Source organism: Peromyscus maniculatus, chromosome 14 (assembly GCF_049852395.1).
Source record: "Peromyscus maniculatus bairdii isolate BWxNUB_F1_BW_parent chromosome 14, HU_Pman_BW_mat_3.1, whole genome shotgun sequence".
Classification (NCBI taxonomy): domain Eukaryota; kingdom Metazoa; phylum Chordata; class Mammalia; order Rodentia; family Cricetidae; genus Peromyscus; species Peromyscus maniculatus.
The window spans coordinates 68,678,401-68,688,487 of record NC_134865.1 but is presented as its reverse complement, the minus strand read 5'-3'; the positions used below and the strand labels follow the sequence as shown (position 1 = coordinate 68,688,487).

Below are 10,087 nucleotides of genomic sequence, written 5' to 3'. Positions count from 1 at the left end.
CTAAGAGTGAAGGAAGTTGGCCTGTGCCAAGTCTAAAGCCCTCTCAGGAAAAGAGTGCTAGCAAACACAGCCTTCATCTTTCAGGAATAAGGGTCCTGTCATCATTTCTCATCATCAGGCCATTCAACTTGTCAAATTAGAATACATTGTTGGGATTCAATAGGAAACCTAATCTTAATGTACCATTTCTCCTTGCTGGAATGGGAGGAATGCACATTGTCACATCTCTTAACATTTGAGATGACAGATGACCTCATCTGAAACAAAGCACCAGTTCTACATGAAAGCGAATTTCTTTTTTTAGCAACATACTCCGTGCAAATAATTTACCAATGATCTTTGAATGATGGAGAAAACAAATCCTTAACATTGCAGAAAGAATCAAAACACAATTCAAAGTACAAGTTCTATTTTTGAACACACACAACTGGAAAATTTGGAAGAAAATAAATATTATACGTGCTAACAATTGATGACCTGATATATTATAACCTACAAATTAAAAGATTGTTTTTCAGTGAGACTGATGAAGCTACGTTTTTCTTCTTTTTTCCCTGTATGTAACAACAAATATATAGACTAGTTTATGTGTGTTTGTCTAAGTATCTTCCCCAAGCTCCAGCCTCCTGACAGTCAGTCATCCTGGGGAAGCCACCTGCCCTCAGCAGCAGCTAAAGCTGGATCTCCTCTTCCCTGTTCCCTGACTGATTTGCATGCTCTCTCTGGTGTCCCCAGCAACAGGTGTCTCATTAGCACCTAAGCGGTGCCAGCTTCTCAGGAAGGCTGTGAACTGATTAAACACATGCTCCATTTTTATCTCTTTATGAGTCATTACTTAAAGGTTTTATCACCAGATTGCCACACTTAATTACGTGGAGCCATAATTAAATATGAGCGTTCTTAGGCTGGCTTTTTAAAATTGTAGTTTTAACTTCAGTGACATGTTTTGCTGTTTGCTAAATTAAAGATATCTTTAAAAGAGGAGGTTTTGTGAAGGAGCAGAATGGCAGAAGGTCTGTCTTCTTCCTCACGTTAATATTTTTAATCCAGGTATGGAAAAACAATACAAAAGAGTCCTACACTGCAGTTAAAGGCTTGGAGATAATCAACAGAAATTGGACAATTAAATTTGAATATGCTAAGTTTGTTTATGTGTGATGTAAGAAACTGCAATACTGCTTACCTTATAAATTGTAACTCAAACTGGGGTGCGTGGAAACCTCAGGTAAAAAATGCACCTGTGTTCTGAAGACATGTAAAGTGGATATGACAATATAAAGCAAAATTATCATTTCATAAGGATTAAGAACAATGAAGTTTCACTTTTTTCTCCTGAAGTATTTGCAGTGTGCACTTATGCCAGAATTGCACTGTTAAAATAACTTCATAGTTTATTTATTGCTGTTTTGATTTTTTCCAGTCTCCTTTACATTCCCATATAGTTATCACCCCAAAAAGCTGGAGCCCCTTTTCATGTTTCTCACTTGGTAACCTATAGGAAACCCAGGTTTCTTGGTTTTATTCCCTGGTTTTTCTTTGGCTTCTTCCAGGGATCCTTTGATAGTTTTTAAATTCTTATGGACTGTATACTATAAACAACACTGATCTAAACTTTGATCTCTGTGAGGAGAAAACATCTTCTCTATCATCTTTTTCCTACCTCTTTCAATGTCAGATTGTGCATGTTATAAAAGTTTTGCAAATTTCCTATGAGTGATTCTGAGCAATCACATGAGGGAATTATGAACAAAGAAGGCATGACCTTTCTCATTAATACCATCTAAATTCTGAGGATTCTGTTAGAAGAACATTCTGGAATCTCCCCCTTCCTTCTGATTATTATGCCTGTCTCCCAAGTTCTTTGAAGTCTCAAGGCCTGAGACTCAGTTGTCCTTTGTGGAACATTCCTTCTCTTACTCTGGAAGTGTTTTTGAAAACTCTTAGTTTCTTCAAGGTCACCCAGAATTGAGAAATGTCTTAATAACCTGCAGATGCCTCAACAGGTCAAGGTACCTGCTGTGTAAGTCTAGCAATTTGAGTTCAATCAGGGAATCTATATAGAGGTGGAAAGGAAGACTCAACTGTACAAAGTTGTCTTCTGACCTCCTGCACATGCCCCTCACTATGGTGGTATTCTATTTGTACTGAAATGTGATTTTAATTGTATGTCAATAAATAAAGTTGCCCGGGGGTCAGAGCTATTAGAGCCATAGACAGAGTGTGGCAGTGGTGGTGGTGGTGGTGGTGGCGGCAGCGGCAGCGCCTGCCTTTAATCCCAGCACTTGGTAGACAGAGCTTAGTAGATCTCTGTGTGTTCAAGGATACAGCCAGCATTGGAGACACACACCTTTAAAACCTGGAGGGCTGTACTTACAGGCAGTGACAAGACAGACACGTGTTTGGGTTTACAACCAAAGAGAAGGCAGAACAGAAAGACTATATAAAGACAAACACACAGGAAGTAGGTCTCTTTCAGAGAGGTAGGACCACCTCAGGAGGAAGGGTAAGGTTTTAGCTCTGAGCTCTGACCTCTTGGCTTTCTCTTTTACATTGGTTCTGTGTTTCTTATTTTAATAAGACGGTTGGTTACATCTACATAAACATACCAATAATAAATAAGTTAAGCAATTTATAAAAGATCTTAAGCATCTTCAGCCCAGAGTGAATGGTTTCTGGTTCATCCTTATAGGATACTATAGAGGATGCTGGGGGATGCTGCAGAGGACATGTGATAGACCTCAAGCAGGATCTAAGTGGATTCTCCCAGAAGAATTATTTGCTATTCCTCTAAATGAGAATTTTTCTCCTGGGTCATTTTCTTATCGATCATTTATCCTAATTTGGAAGCCTTTGAGTTGTAGATATGAAAGGAAAATAACAAAACAAAATTAACCTAAACACAAAGAATCTTAAGTACAGTTAGATTTAGTTTAACCCAGAATCAGTTGACTTTCCCTGGGTCATGACTTGGTAGAAAGGCCTGTATAATGTCACCAGTACTTGCACTTACTCCTCCTTTTTTGCAGTCTTCTTGGACATAGCTCAGCGCTGTCTGTGTGAGCTGAAATTGGGAAGGAGATTTCAAGGAAAAGTTGTAGCAGAAGGAATTAAGCAGGCAACAAAGAATTCATTCAAGATTATCTTAACAGGGCAGAGAGATTTCAGTTGACTCTTCTAAAATAAAAGGCAGGGAAATTTTTTTTAAGTGCTGAGGCAATCAAGAAGAAAGAAACAGAGAACATTAGTAGAAAGCCTGGTCAATGAGATTAGACCATCTATGATGCTAATAAGCATTTTAAAAAAGTAAGATCTTATCCTCCCAGAGGGCTGGAACACAGAGGTATTTTCTTTCTTGAATTTTTGAAAGGATGGCAAGAGTGTGGTTGAACACTTCTGTTCTTAAAGGTTCACAGAAACAAAGAAAAATAACATAAAATTGACAGTTTCTCAAAATCAGTACTCTGACTAAAGAGAACTCAGTGATTTCTAGTGAGGAAGCAAACTCATCTACACATAAGGCAATCCAAAGGCTGCTTCAGTCAGAGGCAATCCCAAAATGAGGGTGTAAAAGAATGACATTGATGATATAACCAGTCACTAATCATTTCCACAGACTAAACCTATACTGAAGCAAAAATTGTTTCTCAAGGAAGAAGGCTGTGATAATGATGTCCCACTACATTATTGAATATTATAGTTCCTTCCTTTTAAATTCTGCCATGGGCGGTGTCTTACTCCAAGGCCAGGTATGAATGGTGGATATTTGGACTTTAGTGCACACATAAAATATATGGCCTGTTAAAATAACTAGCAAACTAAATCAAATTAATTTTTGATTGGGATGACATCACTAGTTTAGACAAGTACCATTGTCTTGGAAAGGATGTTTTCTTTTCCAACCCTTTGGCTACTCTGCTTATTGATCTTGATCTATAGTGATCTTTGGCCATTAAATTTTAATTCTTTTCTCTTCTCATTTTAGAAACAAAGTTGAAACACTGACATCCCAGCTTCTCAGGACCCTCTTCTTATGTAGTCCACTCATCAACATCACTTCAAGGTTCTTATCCTCTGAGTGTATTAGAATGTTTTGTCTTTGGGGAGTCACCTTGCTCTGTGGTCATTCATTCCAGCCAAATGGGCAGAAACTTCATTCATGAGCTTGCATGTGGGCTGCTACCTAATTCCTTAAAAGAAGAATCTTAATCCTCAAACACAAATTCTGGGATGCTTTACTAACAAAGAAATAGAGGGCAACACTTAGTTTTTATATCTCATTACAGTTCCCATTGCAATGTGAACAGAAAGAAATAAGTACTTCTATATATTACCCTGCTGTGTTATTTTTAATGCCTCCTCTCTCTTTTACACAGGAAAGGGATCTGGCCTTCCATTAAATTATTGAGATGTATATTTTCTCTTGGAAGGAAGTGAGTGTTATGGGATGGGTGGTGAGGAACTACTCCCGTTGTTTATATGAATGTGGCCAGACATTTTATTTTGCATTTAAGTGGGAGACATTTCTTTTTGAAGTCTGCCTTTGTGAATTTAATTTTTCCGCTCTATAAACTAATGATCTTGACAAAAAAATTAGAGATGGGGTTGGTATGATGCAATTCTAGTGGTATCTAAGAATTTCTGGAAATGTCTGCTTTCAAAGAGAACAGAGTGATATAATCCAGACAACAAAAATACTTAGAGAATGGTGAATGTGCAGAAAAGCAGGGCTAAGTTGACAAATAAAAGGTAAAGTTTGGCAGAATATGATATTAACATAATGTTTTTGAACAATATTGAGAAACTTTTTAAAAGTGGGTTAGTAGCAAAATAAGAGGGATAAGTATTATACAGCAGGTAAAGATAACAAATAAGAAAAATAGTATTTTCTGTTTAACTGGAAAAATGACATTTCATAAGGCTTAGAAAATAATAGGTTGGACTATGTTCTATTCACTTGTGTTTACAACCTGCCTACCACTACCCTGGGAAGTAGATAAACATTAATTTATCTATGCTGTTAACATTTGAGTGTAGATTTAATAAATTCCAGGCATCAAATTTTCTTATGCTTTAATTTAAAACATAGAACAATCTCAGACAGATTTTTTTTTTCAAAATGCACATTTTACAGCTTACAAATTTCCTTAAGGAAAAACTGTTATTCGTGATAGCCTTGAGCTTGATGCTTCTGATTTTCATCTTTCTATTGATGGCTACAGTTTTTTGTTTGTTTGTTTGTTTGTTTTTCAAGACAGAGTTTCTCTTTGTAGCTTTGGAACCTGTCCTGGAACTCACTTTGTAGATCAGGCTGGCCTCAAAGTCTCAGAGACCTGCCTGCTTCTGCCTCCTGGGTGTTGGGTTTAAAGGTGTGCACCACCACCATCAGGCAAGATATATTTATTCATATGTATATATATATATATATATATATATATATATATATATATATATATATACACACACACATATATATGTACACACACACACACACACACACACACACACACAAGTGTTCTGTCTCCATGCCCACTAGAAGAAGGAATCTGATCTCATTATAGATGGCTGTGAGCCACCATGCAGTTACTGGGAATTGAGCTCAGGACCTCTAGAAGAGCAGAGCAGCCAGTGCTCTTCACTACTGAGCAATCTCTATAGCCGATGGCTATAATCCCCTCCCAACCCCCAATGGCTACAATTTATGCTGCTTTTCTCATCATTGCTATCAAATACCTGGCAGAGGTTATTTAAGGGTGGAAGGAATTATTTTGGTTCATGGATTTGTACTTATTACAGTATGGTGGGCATGGTAACAGAATGGCTTCTGTTCATGGTGGTAGGACACTGTAGCTGGCCGTACCTGGGTGACAGTCAGGAAGCATACCTCTGGGAGTAGAAGCAGAGCAGGCATATACCTCTCACAGTTCCCCAGTCATCACCTTCCTCAGACAGGTAAAATGTTCACCACCTCCCCAAACAGTGCTGCCATTTGGGTCCAACATTTCAAACACATTATCCCATGGGGAACATTTTACATGCAAATCATAATACAATCTCTGCTCACATTTGGAAGTCATTTCAGAGAAATTATTTGAAGAAGCAGCATAAGAATTCAATTTCTCACATTTATCTATTAAAATTTTTATATAAAAAGAGACATGCATGGAAATTCAAATTGTTCTGCTCAAAGAATTCTGCAACATTTCAGATATTAGGGGACATTTTATTTTCAATTCTTAAGTATGAAAAACATGGATTAGGAAGATAGCAGATCTTTTTCAAATAGTACTTTTATCTCCTTTAAGCATCTTAAAATTTCTTTAGAAAATAAAATAAATGTGGAAAAATATGGGCATGGACATGCAGCTATTCTATTACTTTCTATCATTCCTTAATGTGTAAGAATCAGGAAAAAAAGGGCGGGGAGAGACAATCTGTTGTTATTTTCTTTGATTATTTCTACAAAAGTTAATCAGTCTTATAAAGCTGAGTAAGGCATGAAGTCAATGAGGAGAATTTCTTAGGGAAATGTGCAACAGCACGAACACCTTCTCTAGGGAATATTTTGTCAATGTTATACAACCTTTATTTCTAGGTATTTCTAATTATGTTCTTCTCACAATAATTAATTTTTCTCAAGATCACTCTGAACTCTTAAAGACTACTGAGTGAACTAAATACATTTTTAAAAAGTGTGGTCTCTACCTATCTATAACTGCCATGTTAGAAATTAAAATGGAGCATTCAGGAAAATGCATGAGTATAAAAACCACACTTGCACTAGCCTGCAGACATTACCACACGTTAATACATCTTACATACCCCCCACTGTGCAGACTGAAGGGCATGCAGGTCAAAAGACACAGGCTCTGCATGAGTGTGGAAAGACTGATCTTGTAGCTCTCCTGAAAGGACCTTGGGGCCCAAGGTTTATTCACATTTTTCTATCCAGCAACATATACAGAAAGTAAGAGTGTGTATGAAACTGGATGTTATTGGAAAATTATTTGAGGAAAGAGAAATTTGAAAAAATAATGTTCATCAATATAGGAATGGATAAATTTTGGTTTCTTTCAAATTGGAACCTAAACACATTCTTGTGAACACACACACACACACACACACACACACACACACACACACACACGATAACTCTACACTGTAATATAAAGAATTTAGAAGTTTCAAAGTTATATAAAAGAGAACAAACTAAGAGCTGGGCTTGGCTGCACACCCTGTAATCCGTCCTTGGAAATCAAGTTAGGAGAATCTGAAGTTTAACGACAGTTTTAGTTACATGTTAAATTCTGTCTCAAAACCAAAGTAAAACTAAAATTCTTAAGAGAATCCACAATAACTTATCATTCATATAAAAGTTTTAAAGCATAGCAAAAAATACTGCATAAACTATGCATCTCTCTCTCTCTCTCTCTCTCTCTCTCTATATATATATATATATATATATATATATATATATATATATGTTTGCATGTGCATGTATATCTGTATTACAAGTGTAAGTTTGATGTAGCACACAGAAAGGACAGATACTAAATGATACATACAGGTTTGTGTTTAACGTGTTTGAGAGGCATATGTGAATGAAGAAATGCAAAATTTAAACTTACCTGTAAAAATACTTTTATCTTAAAATTTTTTCAAAGGAAAGACAAGCTATGAATTTATAATTTGATATTGTGTGTTCTAACAAGCTAAAACAGTGCTTCATAATTTTTAAAAAATTTTGTAGTGAGCCAAGTAAATAAATATGTGCTATTTCTATATATATTGTTACAGCACCATCTTCAATAGATAAAGTAAAAAATAGAAAATGTTTAAAATTTTTTGAAGTTATAGTACAGATGCAATACACTTACAAAGACCTCATTTTTCTTGCTTAAAAAAGTCCATTGGCAATTTGAGATGGTTTTAGTGAAGATAAATGCAGTAGATCAAGTTTACCATGTTATGGACTTGATATTAAGAACATTTATCTTAAAATGAAACCTTTTGTCTGTTTACCCAATAAACTGATCATCTGAAAGAAATCTAATTAGTTCTATCCAGAGTTAAATTCAGTTTTAACAGAGACAATATTTGTTTCTCACTGAGAAGTCAGAATTGTTTCTCTACTTTATCCTTTGTTCAGTCATTCTTTTACAAGTTCAGTTGCAAATGTAATCAGGTTAATGCGGTTGAGCTCAAATGGCCAGAACTTATATTGAAGACTATCTCACTTCTCCTTGTATAACATTTATTTTGAATTTTTTTTTAATTCATGGTGTTACTAGTTGGTCATGAATCTGAGCAAAATAGAAATTAGTCAAGCTGTCTCAGTTGTGCCTCAAAGCTAGGTACTGAGGAAGAAGGTAGCAAAAAGCACATTTCAAATTTAAATGTAAAAGTGAAGACAGGAGGAAACCAAATAGATAGGTGTGCAAGGTTTTCTAAAGGCTAGTTATTTTTCCTCATGAATACAGACAGTCAATCCTCACTTCCACATGAAAACCAATCTTTCTATTTGTCAGAAACACTGGGCAGAGTGGGAAGCATCTTTCATGCATTCATTTTTAAGAACTCAGTCCACCTCTGACAGACTAATTGCTTGTTCAGTGAAGAGAAATCCCAATGACAGATAATGATCCCCTTTGGTTAAACAATTCTTCTTCTGGTGATGTCATCGGTACTGCTGTTGGAAGGAGTTTCTGAAAAATGTTTTCCGCTTAAAAGGCACTTTCTCTCTGATGGAAACATTGATTTGTCCCCATGTCCCCATTAAAACTAGTAAAATAAATATACATTAAAAAACCTTTAAGGGAACATTATGTTTTCTCTACATATGCAGTTAGTCAATTTCAAAACTTTGAAGTCTTTACTTTTATCCTCAACATTAAATCTGCATTCTTAGACATCAGTATGTCAGTAGCTCATCAGAATCAACCTGAAAGCTTTTTCTCCAGAGTGATTTCTGTCTGTCTTGGGCTATGCTCTTTCTGAAGGATTATACAATGAAGAACAAGGTAGACTCTAAGGCATCGAATATTTTCAACAAGATAGCTCTGGTGCCAAGAATACATGAGTGTAATATAAAGAAAATTTACCTTTCACAGTGAATAAGGCTATAGCTTATTTTAATGATCACTTGAAGTACATATGAGCTTTGATTTGAGAACAGACCACAGGGATCATCTATTATATTAGCTATATTCCTAGTAGCTAGGAAAATATATCCAACAAAATCAACTTAAGGAAGAAAAAGTTTAATTTGGCTTAGAGTGTGAAGGCAGAGTCAGTCCTCAAAGGCGTGGTGACCATGAGATAGCTGATCATATTGTTTTTGTAGTCAGGAAGAGGGGGAGATGAATATGCTCAGCCCATTTTTTTCTTTCTTATTCAGTTCAGGAATTCATCCAACAGAATGGTAGTGTTCACATTCAACACAATCTAGAAACTTCCTTGAAGATGTTCAGAAGTTTGCCCACTAGGTGGTTCTCCATCTTGTCAAGTACAGTCAGTATGAACCATCACACTATTAAAAGCCAATTATCACTGTCACTTTAAAAATATCTAACAGGGATGTGTCTCTTAGTGACTGAAACAAAATCTATTCAGTATTATGATCAAGATCTGTTGACCGTTCTTAATGAAGTCATTCATAGTTGATGAAGACAAATGATGGAGAGTAGACAGGTTTGTTGCCTTTACTTAGCTGAGGAAGATAATCATGAAGATGAAGAGGTATCATCTGTACTGCCCCAAATAGGGGACCTAGAACCACTGCCTGAACATCAGAGATAAGTGATTTTCACATCAGCATAATTAAAAATTTCCTTGTAGCCTAAAGTTAACCTTGTTGATGAGGATATGAACCATTGCTCTTCAATTTACTTATGAAACTCAAAAAAGATGTTTCACAGGTTTGATAACTTTCAAATTCAAAAAATTTAAAAAAATGCTTTTTCATCTTTGAGTTTTGACGTCTGATTTGTTCCACTTATATGGGAACCCATGTATGTCCATCCCACTTGTGTGGGAGCACTGTGGGGTGGGGAATAGTTCAATGAGATCTCCACATCTGTTTGCTTCAAAG

General features: G+C 36.0%; 1 long non-coding RNA gene across 1 annotated transcript in view; it reads left to right on the top strand.

Moving 5' to 3' along the window:
• The first annotated feature begins 1,886 nt into the window (after positions 1-1,886).
• The window catches only part of LOC143268551 (uncharacterized), a 34,236-nt gene continuing 26,035 nt past the window's right edge, over positions 1,887-10,087 (top strand). Inside the window, exons 1-2 of the long non-coding RNA XR_013044612.1 lie at positions 1,887-2,020; positions 3,983-4,060. This is a non-coding gene — a long non-coding RNA (uncharacterized LOC143268551). The remainder of the gene's footprint in view (positions 2,021-3,982; positions 4,061-10,087) is intronic.